This window comes from Pan paniscus, chromosome 4, assembly GCF_029289425.2.
Source record: "Pan paniscus chromosome 4, NHGRI_mPanPan1-v2.0_pri, whole genome shotgun sequence".
Lineage (NCBI taxonomy): Eukaryota > Metazoa > Chordata > Mammalia > Primates > Hominidae > Pan > Pan paniscus.
Genome location: NC_073253.2, coordinates 96,363,949 through 96,382,320, shown reverse-complemented (window position 1 = coordinate 96,382,320; position 18,372 = coordinate 96,363,949). Strand labels below are relative to the sequence as shown.

The 18,372-nt window shown below is 34.0% G+C and overlaps 1 long non-coding RNA gene across 1 annotated transcript; it reads left to right on the top strand.

The window, feature by feature from the left end:
- The first annotated feature begins 3,951 nt into the window (after positions 1 to 3,951).
- Positions 3,952 to 14,106, top strand: LOC134730446 (uncharacterized). Its single transcript, XR_010112211.1, has 3 exons — positions 3,952 to 4,487; positions 12,604 to 12,664; positions 13,887 to 14,106. It is a non-coding gene; the product is annotated as an uncharacterized LOC134730446 (long non-coding RNA).
- The last annotated feature ends 4,266 nt before the right edge of the window (positions 14,107 to 18,372 follow it).

Sequence of the window (18,372 nt, the reverse complement as noted above, 5' to 3'; positions counted from 1 at the left end):
CTTTATACTTAATATTAAATAATGAACAATAAGATTAAAAATGAGACAAAAATACTTTTCTTTTACAGTATCCTGAAAACACTAGTTTGTGAACATAAGGGAAATAAAGTCACACCTGTAATCCCAGCACTTTGGGAGGCAGAGGTGGGCGGATCACCTGAGGTCAGGAGTTCGAGACCAGCCTGACCAACATGGTGAAATCCTGTCTCTACTAAAAATACAAAATTAGCCAGGCGTGGTGGCACATGCTTGTAATCCCAGCTACTTGGGAGGCTGAGGCAGGAGAATCACTTGAACTCAGAAGGCGGAGGTTGCAGTGAGCTGAGATTGCACCATTGTACTCCAGCCTGGACAACAAGAACAAAACTCCATCTCAGAAAACAAAACAAAACAAAAACAAAAGCAAAAAAAAAAGAAAAAAGGGAAAAAAACTCCAATTTTTTAGAATGATTTTCAACATACTAAATACAGAAGTATTTATACAATATTAAAATTAATCCATACTTTAACAAGGTCAGCAAATTCTGAAATTATTTCCATGTTTGTATAAGAAAAGGTAAAATTAAAATACTATATACAATTATATTTAAAACATTGCATTCCTCTAAATTTTTCAAAAATGTGTAAGATATTTACACTAAAAAAATCACAAAATATTATTGAGAAAAATTAGAGACCTAAATAAATGGGAGAATAAACCATGTTTATAAATTAGACGATTTAGTAAAATAATGGTAATAACTCTCTCATAATTGTTCTTCAGCTCCAATGCAATTCAATGTAGATCTCAGCAGGTTTTTTCACAGATATTGTAAAATTATTTTTAAATGAATGTGCATTGTAAAAGGCAAAAGTTGGCAGGACAGACTTGAGGAAGGACATCAGAGTTGGAGTACTTACTCTAACAAATATCAAAACTTACCATTAAAACAAAAAAGCTGTACTATGGCATAAAGGATGGCATATTGTAGAACCAGTGGTTTCATTCATCCAAGAAGTCAACAAATACATGGTAAAATGGTAAAAATCACTTGTCATCAGAGAAATGTAAAACCATCATAAGGTACTATCTCACACCAGTGAGAATGATTATTTTTAAAAAGTTGGCCAGGCGTGGTGGCTCACCCCTGTAATCCCAGCATTTTGGGAGGCCAAGGCAGGCAGATTACCTGAGGTCAGGAGTTCAAGACCAGCCTGGCCAACATGGTGAAATCCTGTTAGTATTAAAAGTACAGAAATTAGGGCCAGGCACAGTGGCTCATGCCTGTAATTCCAGCACTTTGGGAGGCTGAGGTGGGGAGATCACCTGAGGTCAGGAGTTCGAGACCAGCCTGACCAACATGGTGAAACACTGTCTCTACTAAAAATACAAAAATTAGCCGGGTGTGGTGGCAAGCACCTGTATTCCCAGGTAGTTTTGAGGCTGAGGCAGGAGAATCACTTGAATTTGGGAGGCGGAGGCTGCAGTGAGCCGAGATCGCGCCATTGCACTCCAGCCTGGGTGACAGAGCAAGACTCCATCTAAAAAAAAAAAAAAAAAATTAGCCGGACATGGTAGCCCGTGTCTATAATACCGGCTATCTGGGAGGCTGAGGGGGAGAATCGATTGAACCTGGGAGGTGGAGGTTGCCGTGAGCCTTGATCGTGCCGCTGCACTCCAGCTTGGGCAACAGAGCAAGATTCTGTCTCAAAAAACAAAACAAACAAACAAACAAAATGTCAAAAACAGCAGATGTTAGGAAGGATACAGAGAAAAGGTACCATTTAGACACGTTTGGTGGAAATGTAAATTATGACAACTTTTATGGAAAACAGGATGCAGATTTCTCAAAGAACTGAAAATAGAACTACCATTCAACCTGGTAATTCCACTCGTAGGTATTTCCAAAGAAAAAGAAATCAGTATAATAAAAAGACACCTGAACTCATATGTTTATTGCAGCACTATTCACATCAGCAAAGTCAAAGAAACAACCATGTTCTATCGACAGATGATTGGATTAAGAAAATGTGGTATGCAGACACTATGGAATACTATGCAATTATAGAAAAGAATGGGATTGTCTTTGCAGCAACATAGATGAAGCTGGATGTTGTTATCTTAAGTGAAATAAGTCAGAAGCAGAAAACCAAATACCTCATATTCTCACTTATGTCAGAGCTAAACAGCGAGTCCACATGGACATCAACATGGAAGTAAAAGACACTCGGGACTCAAAAGGGAAGAGGATTGGAAAGGGTGAGGGTTGAAATAGTACCTTTTGGGTACAATGTTTACTATTCAAATGATGATGGGTACACTAGAAGCCCAAACCCTACCACTACACAGTATATCCATGTAACAAACTGGCCGTCCCTCCGAAAATGAACAAATAAAAATATATTAAAAAATGAAAAAAGGAAAATACAAAATGGCATATTTGAAAACAAATATAAAGACCTGCCAAAAAATGCTTGCTCCTCAGATACCTAGAGCTGCAGTTTAATTGAGACATCGCCCTATGATGGATTCATTTATGGGATATGTAGTTTTATTCAGTCTTATTGTAGAAAGATATATTCAACTAATATTCACCACGTGTATTCAAATTAGTTGAAGGATTCTATCATTTTACAATCTAATAAACCTAAGCAATCCAGTAGTTAATAATGAAACATCTTTTAGAGATGAATTGGGCAAATAAGGCATAAGATTACACAGAATTAAATGCTTTATTTCAATGTGTTGCCTTGAAAAAGTATATTGCCAAACTCACATGTATTATGTGAATAAAAATATTCACATAATTTTTATCACATATGGTAAATATATATCCAAATCCCCATTAATAATTTACAAAATCATTTTCAATTAATATTCTGTAAGCTCCTACATAATGCCATTATTGAAGGATTTTAATTGCCTGGGTTGTCAGAAGGTAGAAAGGTTATATATAGTTCTTCAAAAAAGCACAGATATGTATGAGGACTCTCAAAGTTCTCTGTCAACTCTATGAATCTGTAATGTGATGCTTTATTTTGGAAAATATTGGTGACAAATTATTCCCAACAAACCACTTTGCATAAATACAAGTGTTGACTCTTAAGTAGCAAAACCAATTACATTTGTCACTTGTATATTATTCCAAATGTCATTTCTTATTTCATAAAAATATCCTAGCATTCTAACTATGTAACTACATAGTTGCTACTGAATTAACAAATAATTAAATTTATTTTTAAAGTATCAGATATTTAATTTTCAAAACTATTTATGCATATATTTATCTACATTAGTGTGTGTGCATGTGCGTATGTCAGAAGTAAGATAATCTGTAAGTCACAATTGAGTGATAGAGGGTAGACTATCTACCAATTATTTCTCATGTTTTTTGTCTGAAATATTGTCTATTAACAACCAAATAGATAAATGGACATAAGTACAGAAAAAGAATTTAAAATAGTGTTTTGGTTAACTCTTGCTGTGTAATTAACCACTACTATGCTCAATGGCTTTAAAACAACCATTTTATTTACTAGCTCATTATTATAGAAATGTGTCAGGGTTCTATGGAGTTACCTTGTCACTGCTTCACTTTGCCTTATCAAAGGTGGCTCAACTGAAGCTGTAGGATCCACTTTTGAAGTGAGTTCACTCATACGGTTGACAAGTTGGTTCTGGCTGATGAGTGGGATCTAACCTTAGGCTTGTTCTGAGCTTCTTTTGCACAAGGACTATATATGTGGGTAATTTGAGATTCTCACTGCCTAATTGTCTCTGGATAACTAAACTTATATTAAGTGGTTGCCCATAGAAAGCAAAAACAAGCTGTTGGACTAACTAATTCTAAGTAAGTCTTTCTTAAGACTTACTTTGGAAACTTGTACAATATTGTTTATGCTATTTGCTATTGGTTAAAGAAGTCAGTTATCCAGGGGATGGTTTAAACTATTGTGTGAAGACCAGGAAGCATGTTTCCTTAGGGGCCAACAAAACAAGTTTATTTCAGGCTAAGATACAGCCCCTAATGATTCATGTTTTTCTTACCTTCTTTCCAATATCCTCAAAGTACCATTTCATTATGGCATCAGCTCCAGCTTGAGGCCTGTGATATTATCTAAATCAAGTACAGGTATCAGAGCAAGTTCCTCAATCACAGATTCTTTTGACTTAATGGCCAGTGAACTTAGGAGAAAATTAACCTGCCTTCCAGAAATACAAAATAAAATGTTGAGCCAGTGACAACGACAAAAATATGTAGTTCCATTCAAAATGGCAGACAACAGGGCACCTGTAGCAGTTGGTTCATAAGGATTCTGAAAAGCAGTCATCAGCTTTTTTTTTTTTTTTCAGGCACACATCTATCGCCAGAGAATTGTTCTTCAAGATGACCAGCTTGACCTCTGAGTAATCCTTCATTTTCAGAAAGAAATGACCCATGTTTCCAGATGAATAGTAGCTTTCTTAACCTGTTTTTTAACTACGAAAGTACTGAAGAAAAATACAGGTGACAGTGGGAGGAAATGGGCATAAATATTCATTCCATCAATTTCATGAATACATCAATATGTATTCATTCCATCAATTTCAAGTAGAGAGCTGAATTTTCAAATAAAATATTATGAAGAAAAATATAAACAGCAGGATAAAATAAATGTGGAAATTGCTAAAAGAAGATATAAAGATAAGTTATATTTAGCAAAAATAAATTCATTTTACAAATCAAATTATAAGCCTAAAATAATGTTCTTGTAAGCAGAGACTCTTATTATTGCACTTCATCAAGTGCTGAAGATGTCCCAGTGATTTGAGTTGAATAGAATTAAGAGGAAATTAGTCAAGGTAAAATAAATTCTAACAGAAAACAAAATAGTTCTCTTTATTTTGTCTCTAAATGAAATGTGATAAGAATTTTTGGGTTTTGCTTTTATTTTTCTCATCAATGATACCAAAATGAAGTGCTAATATATTCCCTAGCTACTAGAAAAATTTGAAGTGTTGATGTGCTTGCTTTTGACAGCTTCTAAAACACAATGAAAATGAAAATCTGCCTTTACAAACCTGATTTTTAAATTATTCAATAGACCTTTAAAATAGTATAATTTGCAGTTTTTTTAAACTTGTATTTGATGTTCAGGGATACATGTGCAGGTTTGTTACATAGGTAAATTTGTGTCAGAGGAGTTTGTTGTACAGATTATTAATATTTCATCACCCAGGTATTAAGCCTATTACCTATTGGTTATTTTTTTCTGATCCTCTCTTTCCTCCAACCCTCTACTCTCTGATAGGCCCCAGTGTGTGTTGTTCCCCTCTATGTGTCCATGTGTTCTCATCATTCATCTCCCACTTATAAGTAAGGATATACAGTATTTGGTTTTCTGTCCCTGTGTTAGTTTGCTAAGAATAATGGCCTTCAGTTCCATCCATGCCCTGCAAAGGACGTGATAGCATTCTTTTTTATAATTGAATAGTATTCCACAGAGTGTATGTTCCACATTTTATTTATCCAGTCTATCATTGATTGGAATTCGGGTAGATTCCATGTCTTTGCTAGTGTGAATAGTGCTGCAATGAATATACGTGTGCATGTGTCTTTATAATATAATGATCTATATTCTTTTAGGTATCTACCCAATAATAGGATAACTATGCATCTGACAGAGGTGTAATATCCACAATCTAAAAGGAACTTAAACAAATTTACAGAAAAAAATCAACCGCATTAAAAAGTGGAAAAGACATAAGCAGACACTTCTCAAAAGAAGATATACATGTGGCCAAAAATCATGAAAGAAAGCTCAACATGAGTGATCATTAGAGAAATGCAAATCAAAACCAAAATGAGATACAATCTAACACCAGTCAGAATGGCTATTATTAAAAACAAAAAATAACAGATTCTGGTGAGGTTGTGGAGAAAAAGGGACTCATACACTGTTGGTGGGAGTGTAAATTACTTCAACCATTATGGAAGACAGTGTAGTGATTCCTCAAACACCTAAAGACAGAATTTGCAATTTTTAAAATAAATTTGCTCGCATAAATATTTTGAATACTGATATTTATATGCATATATTAGCTACATATAGCCCTCCCAATAATCAGTTTTTTACATTCAAAAGAAAGATCACATCCAGGCCAATCTTTACTAGCCATAATACTATTAAGATAAATATGTAACCAGAGTTTCCTGTTCATTGATTTTGGGAAGCCTATGTATTAATTCAGGAAAATGAATTTCAACAGCTTTAGTTCATTTTTCTCTACTAATGATATATAATGTATTTCAATTTTCACATTTCAATTAAAGCCAATGATAATAATTAAATTCATGTTTTAATTAATCAATAATAAATAATTACTATTTCTAATATAATTACATTCTGTACTCTGTATAATAAAATTACATTTATTCTTTGCTGTGTATAGTTTTTCCCTCAGTCTAGTGAAAATGCTCACTTTATAAAAACAAAGGGGAATTATTTATTTAGAGTCTCAATATTATTATTATTATTATTTTTCAATGTACTACCTGACTTCAAACTATACTACAAGGCTACAGTAACCAAAACAGCATGGTACTGGTACCAAAACAGAGATATAGATCAATGGAACAGAACAGAGCCCTCAGAAATAACGCCGCATATCTACAACTATCTGGTCTTTGACAAACCTGAGAAAAACAAGCAATGGGGAAAGGATTCCCTATTTAATAAATGGTGCTGGGAAAACTGGCTAGCCATATGTAGAAAGCTAAAACTGGATCCCTTCCTTACACCTTATACAAAAATCAATTCAAGATGGATTAAAGACTTAAACGTTAGATCTAAAACCATAAAAACCCTAGAAGAAAACCTAGGCATTACCATTCAGGACATAGGCATGGGCAAGGACTTCATGTCTAAAACACCAAAAGCAATGGCAACAAAAGACAAAATTGACAAATGGGATCTAATTAAACTCAAGAGCTTCTGCACAGCAAAAGAAACTACCATCAGAGTGAACAGGCAATCTACAAAATGGGAGAAAATTTTTGCAACCTACTCATCTGACAAAGGGCTAATATCCAGAATCTACAATGAACTCAAACAAATTTACAAGAAAAAAACAAACAACCCCATCAAAAAGTGGGCGAGGGACATGAACAGACACTCCTCAAAAGAAGACATTTATGCAGCCAAAAAACACATGAAAAAATGCTCATCATCACTGGCCATCAGAGAAATGCAAATCAAAACCACAATGAGATACCATCTCACACCAGTTAGAATGGCAATCATTAAAAAGTCAGGAAACCACAGGTGCTGGAGAGGATGTGGAGAAATAGGAACACTTTTACACTGTTGGTGGGACTGTTCACCCACCATTGTGGGTGGTTCAACCACCCACAATAGTTCAACCATTGTGGAAGTCAGTGTGGTGATTCCTCAGGGATCTAGAACTGGAAATACCATTTGACCCAGCCATCCCATTACTGGGTATATATCCAAAGGAGTCTCAATATTATTATCTCTAAAAACTCTACCTAACCGAATTGAATTCAGTAATATCTACATCATCATCTCCAACTTGAAGGAATATATTTCCTTACCAAGTGAAGAAAAAAAGACATTCTTAGTAGTACACTGTTCTTAAAGATAAATACAAGTTGGAGAAGACTTGGTGTTGTTTTTTTTTTTCTCCCATAGCCACTAAGATGAAAAAACTGCTCACAAATGTCTCTTAAGATTTCTCCTTTACTAGTTACTCCAAATATTCAGAGTTTATATGAAGACATTTAATTAAATATTACTCTCTAGATGCCTGTTTGTATCTCTACATGTGAATTGCTGATCAATTTCTTTTAAACCATGGTCTCTGACTCAAATATAAAAGTAGGTACGTTGGTTATGTTAGTGTGACTGTGGTTATCATTTCACAATGTACACATACATCAAACCATCATGTTGGAAATCTTATATATGATTTAATTTGTCTGTAATACCTCAATAAAGCTGGAAAATAGAGTGTTGAAGTTGCTATAAGGGTTACAGGAAATGTCATCCCTTGAAAAGGCTTGCAAACTCTGGCAAGAAATATATACAATTAATGAGTTAAACTAAGAAATAAGTACAATAGAAACCAGAGCATAAAGTGCAAAATCACATTAAATATGAAACTTTAAAACATTAATATATCTGTGTAGTATGGGGGAAAATAAAATATTAAAAAATATAAAACTTTAAGTGACTTCAAATTTAATATGAAATGATTTATATATCTTAATGAAGATTAAGTTATCTGGGAATTGAAAGGATTTAGTCAGGGAAAAAAAGCATAGAAAAGGCAAGCGTGCAGAGACAAATAATAGCATTTGCTTCCTGTACCGTGCAGAGGAGAGTCTATGCAATGGGCATTTGCAAAAAACAAGACTGTAAGACTGGGCACATTTAGTTGTTGTACTTGGGGTCATTCCACACTGAAATTATGTCATTAAATCCTTTTTGCTCTGCTTCTATACTCACCAAATGTGTCAGTTTCAAGTAAAAATAGTTTAATTCAGCTGCTTTTTGCTAAAAAGGAAGAAGAAGGAGGAGAAGAAAACAATGTCTTAGAGAACAGAGCTGAATTTTAGTTCTCAGGAAAAGCTAGATCCAGTTGACTGTTCTCCAGTCGTCTCCATTTAGCCAGCCTCTTACTGTGTGGCTGTAAGAACATTGGCTTATATTCTGTCATACAAACAATAAATGGAATGACCAAGGTCATCTCATTTTCCCATGTTTCCATGAGAAATTTCAGGGTTTCATCTCGTTTGCCTAGCTTGAATCAAATGCCCATTCTGGAAACTACAGCTAGGGTTGGAAATAGGCAAAAAGAGTAAAATGCACATCTAATACAATACACATAATCTTCATGAGATCAGTGGTCATATCTTTTTACAGCACTGTACCCCAAACATCTTAAAAAGCTGCTTTTCACATTGTAGGCACTCCATAAATATTTTTGTAAGGGATAAAATTTAAAATATTACTGTCCAAGTCTAGGTAAATGATTCACTCTTGAATCTGGGAAATTGGACTGGTCACTCTTACAATAATAGAAAAAGAAATGGTGGGATGTTCTTAAGGACTCAAAATATTGTTATGAAAAATAAAAAGTGTGCAAGGTTTACTGAAATAAAACAACTAATACTCATTAAACAAAGAATAGAGATTGTCCTATGCAGAGAGAATGGCTTGATCACTCATTGGTAAGAGAACACACCCATTGCTTATATTAAAAATTGCCTTTTACTAAAAAGCAAATGTAGGCATTCCATTTTCTTCTTATACATTACATTATTATTTTTGAGATTAATTTATCTTGAATTAGTTTCTAGTAACTTTATATCATTGAATATATTAATGATAAACATGTTCCATTTAATAGAGTTGAAACACTGACACTGACCTACATACAGTAAGTAAGCCAAGGACCTGCTAGAGTGATTAGGTAAGGACCAAAGTTACTAAGTGCTTTACAATTCAACATAAATAATGAAATATAAGAAATCCAAAAGCAGTTAAGTTCAAAATGAATTATCAAGAATTTTAGTGAATTTTTAAATCTCTTTGTATTTATTAATGCTGGATATAAAACTGTCTTTGAGTCCAAATTCTCCCTTTGTTAAGTGCGCAGGAAGATTCATTCAAGACAGGAAGAGAAGCTCAGAAAAAAAAACTTTAAAATAAATATTTAGGCAAACACGTATGTATATAACTTTATGGAGAACAAAATTGCCCAGTTGGGTAGAAAAATTATGGATATTTATATTCTGTATCAGAGGCTCATGATATTTATAAAGTTTGATAGTATTGTCAGTTTTAATGTATATTCAGGGAAAATTACAGAAAATGTAGCATAGATATTGTTCCAGGTCTGGCACTAGCCCTTTGACCTTGGAATCATTTAGCCTCTCTTCCATTTTCCCTATGCTATCGAGCACAAGTGAATTGTTACCCATCATCTTTTACTTTCAAAATATGAAAGAATATAACTAAAATGACATTTATAAATTGTAGAAATATTTGCAACATCAGCACAAATTTTTGTTGCAATAGGCAAAAAATTTTAAGTCATGTCTATCAAGGAGATGTCTAAAGTATATACATTTTTATCTTTGAAATTCTAATAAAACATTTGCAGTTATGTCAGTTAGGAATTGAAATTTCTGACCCTCTACTGTCAGCTTTGACCCATTTAAATTAAAATTTACCTAGGCACAAGAATGACATATCGAAAACTTGATATCTTACAAAGAAAATATGTACTATATCTTTGATTATGTTAATTAAGTCACAAATAAATCTTATTTTTCAAATATATAATTACCAATTATTTTGGAAAAAACAAACTAAAATGAAAATCAGATGACACAATCCCAACATAGTTTTAAACTCTATTTTAAAAAACATAAGACTTTTTAAAATAACCTATAAAAGATAGATATTTTCCCAAGTGTTCTCTAATGTTTCTAGATTCATTAATATTTCTGATACTATGCTTTTCTGTTTTAGGATCAAATTACTAAAAAGGTAGTCACATTATCCTACATTTATTATAGTATATTTGTATATATGTTGCAGTTTTAAAATAATTGTACAATCAGTTCTAAGCACTAAGTTTTGAGCCAAAATAATGGCTTCAAACTTTATCTCATAAACATATATCTGTTGAGTCTGGATTAAAATCCTGAGTTGATGAGGCTGTTTATTGTAATAAATTCAGCATTAAAAACAAAGAAATTATGTCGTTTGCAAAAATGTAGATGAAATCGGACATTTACCAAGTGAAATAAGTCAAACACAGAAAGACTAATACTGCATGCTCTGACTTACATGTGAAATCTAAAACAATTAAACTCATGGAAGCAAGGAATAGAATAGTGTTGATATGGTCTGGCTCTGTGTCTCCATCAAAATCTCATCTTGTAGCTCCCATAATTCCCACATGTTGTGGGAGGGACCTGTTGGAAGATGATTGAATCATGGGGGTGGGTCTTTCCTGTGTTGTTCTCATGATAGTGAGTGGGTCTCATGAGATCTGATGATTTTAAACACGAGAGTGTCCCTGCATAAGCTCTCTTTTTTGCCTGCCACCATCCACATAAGATGTAACATTACTCCTCCTTGCCTTCCACCATGATTGTGAGGCCTCCCCAGCCAGGTGGAATGTAAGTCCAGTTATCCTTCTTTCTTTGGTAAATTGCCCAGTCTTGGGTGTGTCCTTAACAGCAGTGTGAAAATGGACTAATAGAGTAAATTGGTACCAGGAGTGGAGTACTGCTGAAAAGACACCTGAAAAATGTGGAAGCAGCTTTAGAACTGGGTTTCAGGCAGAGGTTGGAACAGTTTGGAGGGTTCAGAAGAAGACAGGAAGGTGTGGGAAAGTTTGGAACTCCCTAGAGACTTGTTGAATGGCTTTGACCAAAATACTGATAATGATACAGACAATGAAATCCAGGCTTAGGTGGTCTCAGAACTTTTTGGACACTGGACCAAAGGTGACTCTTGTTATGTTCTAGCAAAGAGAATGGCAGCATTTTGCCCCTGCCCTAGAGATTTCTGGAACTTTGAACTCGAGAGAGATAATTTAGGTTATCTGGAGGAAGAAATTTTTAAGAGGCAAATCATTCAAGAGGTGAGTTGCGTGCTATTAAAGGCATTCAGTTTTAAAAGGGAAACAAAGCATAAAAGTTTGGAAAATTTGCAGCCTGATAAATTGATAAAAAAGAAAATCCCATTTTCTGAGGCAAAATTTAAGCCTGCATATATTTGCATAAGTAACAAGGAGCCAAATGCTAATCACCAAGGCAATTGGGAAAATGTCTCCAGGGTATGTCAGAGACCTTTCAGGCAGCCCATCAAAGGCCTGGCGGTTTAGGAGGAAAAATTGGTGTTGTGGGCCAGACCCAGGATCCCTCTGCTGTGTTCAGCCTAGGGACTTGGTGCCCCCCATCCTAGCTGCTCCAGCTGGGGCTGAAAGGGGCCAATGCAGAGCTTGAGCCATGGCTTCAGAGGGTACAGCCACAAGCCTTGGCAGCTTCCACATGGTGTTGAGCCTGTGAGTGCACACACATCAAGAACTGAGGTTTGGGAACCTCTGCCTAGATTTCAAAAGATGTATGCAAACACCTGGATGCCCAGGCAAAAGTTTGCTGCAGGGGTGGAGCTCTCATGGAGAACCTCTGCTAGGACAGTGCAGAAGGGAAATGTGGGGTAGAGCCCCTGTGCAGAGTTCCCACTGGGGTACCACCTAGTGGAGCTGTGAGAAGAGATCCACTGTCCTCCAGACCCCAGAATGGTAGATCCACCAACAGCTTGCACCGTGTGCATGGAAAAGCCACAGACACTCAACATCAGCGGTGAAAACAGCTGGGAGGGAGACTATACTCTGCAAAGCCCCAGGGATGAATCTGCCCAAGACCATGGGTACTCACCTCCTGCATTAGATTTGACTGCCCTGCTAGATTTTGGCTTTGCATGGGGCCTGTAGCCCCTTTGTTTTGGCCAATTTCTCCTATTTGGAATGGCTGTATTTACCCAATGCCCATACCCCCCCATTGTATCTAGGAAGTAACTAACTTGCTTTTCAATTTATAGGCTCATGGGCTGAAGGAACTTGGCTCATCTCAGAAAATACATTGGACTGTGGACTTTTGAGGTAATGCTAAAATGAGTTGAGACTTTGGGGGACTGTTGGGAAGGCATGATTGGTTTTGAAATGTGAAGATCTGAGATTTGGAAGGGGCCAGGTGCAGAATGATATGGTTTGGCCCTGTGTCCCCACCCAAATCTCATCTTTTTATTCCTATTATTCCCACATGTTATAGGGGGGACCTAGTGAGAGATGATTGAGTCATGGGGGCAGGTCTTTCCTGGGCTGTTCTCATGATAGTTAATGGGTCTCATGAGATCTGATGGTTTGTGTATTGGGGGTCTCCCTGCACAAGCTTTCTATTTTTGCCTGCTGTCATCCATGTAAGACGTGACTTGCTCCTTCTTGCCTTCTGCCATGATTGTGAGGTCTCCCCAGCCACGTGGAAATGGAAGTCCATTAAACCTCTTTCTTTGGTAAATTGCTCAGTCTTGGGTATGTCCTTATGAGCAGTGTGAAAACAGATTAATACAGGTATTTATCAGAGACTGGGGCATGGGGAGAATGAGGATACAGTCAAATGGTAGAAGCCTTACTTAGATAGGAAAAATACATTTCATTTATTTTCCTCTTTTTGAAATCAGTTACACAGCATGAAGAATAAAGCTAATAACTGAATACCGTACATTTAAATTTCACTAAAAGAGTGAATTTCAAAAGTTCTTATCATAAAATTGTTAAATATTTGAGGTGATGAATATGTTAATTCACTTGATTTAACCATTCAACATTGTGTTCAAATATTATGACACTATTTTGTACCCCCATAAACATATGCATGTATAATTTATCAATTAAAAAATGTTTAGAATTGTATTCTTAGAATGAGTTGAAACTCCTTTGTTTCCTTACAGAATTATCTTTGCTAATTTACTTAAGACACTTCATTCTCCTTCCAGATAACTCAACAGGAGACATGTGTTATTGCTAGATACCTGTCATTTTTCTAAGATGCCTCCCTTAATACATGTATTTTTGTAGAAATATGTTTTCCTACAAAAACAATTGTCACCCATCAATTGGTTCTTTCACATCATAGTTCTAACAATTCCAGTTTAGATCAGATGTTCATGTTTTTATTTTGTTTTGTTTATATTAACCATTCAACACATTACTTATTTTAATTATAGTGATCCATCTTTCTGGTTGTATGTTTTTAAAAGGTGTTTATAAAATTTTCTCCTGTTACAAATTTTGAAATGCATTTCATGGTTTATTGTTTTCACAGATGGTTAAAACATTTCCTCCTACTACCTTTTATTATGTGACTTTGCTACACTTCCATTGGGAAATGGAGTCTACTTAATTCTCCCTTGAATCCGGATTGATTTTCTGTCTGCTTTGACCCAGTTGAATGTGGCAGAAGTAAAGTCCTATCTTTTGGGCCCTGGTCTTATGGTGACTTGTATTTGGTCTCCTGGAGGGGTGCACTGAGAGTGTTGTGTAAGGTAACTGGCTAATCCACTGCATCTTTACAAGCTATGTGAAGAAGAACCAATCTTTACTAGTTGATAACTCAGCAACAATTTCCAGACAAGTGAGTCTCTTAGCTCATCCTCTGATAAATGCAGGCAAAACAGGAGAGGAGTCATCCAACTAACCCACAAAATCATGATAAATAATAGATTATTGTTATTTTAAGCCACTAATTTTAGAATGGTTTATTTTGCAGCTTATGATATTTAAAACAGAAATACTGAGTAAAAATATCACCATATCACACCAACCCAAAGAGACAATGACATTTGTGAGTATAATGAACTTACATAGGCATTTACATATGAACATATATTTAGGTGTTAAGGGATAAAGAATTTTAAGTAAATAAAATATTTTTAAAAGTTTCATTTTATTAATACATTTTAAATTTAATCTTTTAGTTTGACTCATAAAAAACAAAAATAAATATTAGGTAGTCAGGCCTATTATACATTATCTAAAAACTTTTATAAATTGCCTTTTTTTACTAACACATACCCTACTTAAAGAAAACTGTGCAGCTCAAGGACTTAACGTATACTATAGCTAGGTTTAATGATGCCAATTAATCTTTCATTCCCAAGAGAGCCTAAGATCAGTATAAATTTTATTTATCCTCAGTCTTTTTATGCAAATACAAATGATGTAGGTTTAATTCATTAAATATACTATAGTCAGTTCTCCTATAACTCTAGATATGCAGTGTTAAAAATTAGCAGCTGTGAAAAAATGAATAAGGAAATATTCTGGGTTTATGGAAAAAATAGAAACCCATAAAAATGATAGTACAGTTTTGTTTATGTTAAGAGGTTAAGAACTGCGTAAATACTTAATAAATATATCAATTTTCCTTGAAAATTACCTGAAGTTCGGTTGTATGAAATTAATAACATCAGATGTGAACGGATGTGGTTCATAACACACGTAGTGAATTGAGGTAGCTTGTACGTGTGTGTGTTTGTGTATTGCTATGCCATTGGGTTGAGCTTGGTACAGTTTTCAGTGATTACTTTGGGTTTCTCGTGAATGAAATCACACAGAAGCAAATGTAAAATCTGTTATGTTTAAATTGTTCCTATATATCAATTGCATTGCAACAAATGTTATTTTTGAAACAAACATTATTATATAACTGATTGTGCCTTAAAATACTTATTTTTGAAACACTTCATTAATTATTTTATTAAGTTTAGACAAAAACTGCATTTTGCATTTCTGTTATTTTTACAGTTGATGTTCAGAATCCATAATTCTAGAATAAAAACTGTCTAATGTGAAATCTTCCTTCAAATTAATGGAAAAATTACTAAAAAAGAACTATTCTTGTATTTTAGAATATTTCAGATCATATAATTTTAATTTCTCCTCTAAGGAATAAATCTGGGGAATTGGCAAAACAAATGAAGATGTATTTTTAATTGTTAGAATGCATAATCTATTGCCCTCTCACTCCTTGTGTAGATAAGAACCTAAGATCTTTCACTAACCTGCTTTAATACATTTACCAAATAGCTTTTCTTATCCACTATCCCAAGCATCTTAATCTTAATGGTGCTTGAAACTTAATGCATGAAAAAAAAAATGCCCAGGTGACATTTTTTAGCTTTCTAATGGGTGGAGAGAAAAGATGAAAGGAGGTCTTGACCATGAACTGTGTCCATTTTATCATTGTCTACTATTTTTAAAATGATAATAGTAAATGAATTACTTTTATCAATTCATCCTAACATATAAGTAAACTGTGTTAAATAAAGGTTTTGTGGAACTCAATTTCTTCTTTTCACAATGAAGTTCTTGCCAGAATTTAAAGATATATGATGATAATATACTGTCAACATCCTTCATAATAACTGACTGGAGGGAAAACTGAAGCCTTTTATAATGGTTGCTTTGGAATTTGGATTTGTTCTCATATCTGGCTAAAGATAAGCAAGTAAGACATTAAACATTATTAATATTTTACATGTTTTTCAATACTTGTGTCATTTCCGGAGCAGGGGCAAACAGAGGCTCTGGCACTTTTATAATTTTTTTCCATTTTTATGTAATTATCTGACTTAAGCAGCTGAAACTTTGGTACTTGCCATGTACTCAAAGATTATCAATCCAATCCTCCAAAACAGGGAAATGTTAACTGTATCAAATCCAGTATAACTTACCTATATAGGTTAGATGGAACTTCAAATAAATAGCACAACTGTATACTATATTTAGAAAGAAATCCTGAGTCATTCATAATATAATAATTTAATAATGGGACGATACCATCTATTGCACATGTGGATTCTATAGGAACTGATATCTGCTTAACTAAATGGATTTTAACTCTAAAGTTAGAGGAAATTTGGGACACTCAAATATTGATTCAATATTTGAATCAAACTCTATTTTTTCCAATAATTATTATAAATAACATTTTGAAACCATGTGTTTTATTTGCACATACTTTTTAGTGCAGGGATGTGAAAAACATTCTTTTCCTATAAATTCTCATTTTCCATTGTAATGTAGACTAGTGATAAAAATAATATGTAAAAATCCTTAAACTTACCTGTATTAGTCCATTCTCATGCTGCTAACAAAGGCATACCTGAGACTGGGTAATTTATAAAGAAAATAGTTTTAATGGACTCAGTTTCACATGACTGGGGAGGCCTCACAATCATGGTGGAAGATGAAGGAAGAACAACAGGACATCTTACATGGCAGCAGGCAAGAGAGCTTGTGCAGGGGAACTCCCATTTTTAAAACCGTCAGATCTTGTGAGACTTGTTCACTACCACAAGAACAGTATGGAGAACCTCCCTCATGATTCAATTATCTTCATCTGGCCCTATCCTTGACATGTGGGGATTATTACAATTCAAGATGAGATTTGGGTGGGGACACAGCCAAACCATATCACTACCTATCCAAAATTGTGTGTTGATCTTGTATTGTAAAACTGGTATTACTTGCTCCAGGAGATAAAAAAAAGTTTACTGGACAGCAAACAATTAATTATTTTTAATTAAAATGTATTTCCTTTCAAATAAACAATAGTATATATAGAAATATACATTACAGCCTAAAAAAAAGATACTGAGTATGTCACTGACCTATTAATATATAGGTCAGAGAGACCCTAATTTATGTAAAGCTTACTAAATTATATATTTCATAGTAGCTTACAAGATTTGCCTTTCCTCTTTTCATAAGATACAAGCATTTAATGTATTTTTAGATTCAAAATAAATTTGATGTTTATATTACAAACAAAATGTATATTCTGTAGAGAAAATGAAGAAAATAAAATAAGTTTAAAAAAAATTTAAAAAAACAAAAAGTCTCACAATTCAACACCTACAAGTATCAACATCACTATTTTTCTTAAATTTATTATTTCAATACAGGGATAGATTTGAAAATAATCTATTAAAGATATGATATTTTACTCTTTGCTTTGTGAGCTTAATATATAATGAATAGTTTTAAACATCAATTCAGAATCATAACATTTTTATCTAAATCACACTTGTCTTGACTTTTAGTTTAGGCTGATTGTTTCTCCTCTAGCTGATTTCTATAGGTTGGAGTTTTTGTTTTTTGTTTTTCAAAACTTTATGCTGTTTCTCATCTAACGTTCCACTTGCTCTTCAAGATCTCGTCTACTCCATAGCTTAGAATACTATTCATAATCTGACCATGCCTACATTTACATATTTGGAATAGAATTATATAATTCTCTTCTATATTTTGTATTTTATTTATATAGTCATGCCCTACATAATGACATTACAGTCAACAATGAACTATATACACGATGGTGCTCCCATAAGCTTATAAGGTTATCATATCATATTTTTACTGTACTTTTTCTATGTTTAGATATGTTTAGATACACAAATACTTACCATTGTGTCACAATTGCCTACAGAATTCAGTACAGTACTATGCTACACAGGTTTGTAGTCTAGGAAAAATAGACCATATCATCTAGCCTAGGTGTGTAGTAGGCAATACTCTCTAGGTTTGAATAAGTACACTCTATGATGTTTAAACAATGATAAAATCCCCTAATGACACATTTATCAGAATGTTTTCCCATTGTTAAGCAACAGAAGACCCTCTCTCTATGTTTATGTACATATATGCCATCTCTATTGAATGTTCTTATGTGTGATTTAAATTTAACTATCTAAAATTAAACTGAAAAATTTCAATTCTGCACCTCTTACATACAGTAAGTCACCACT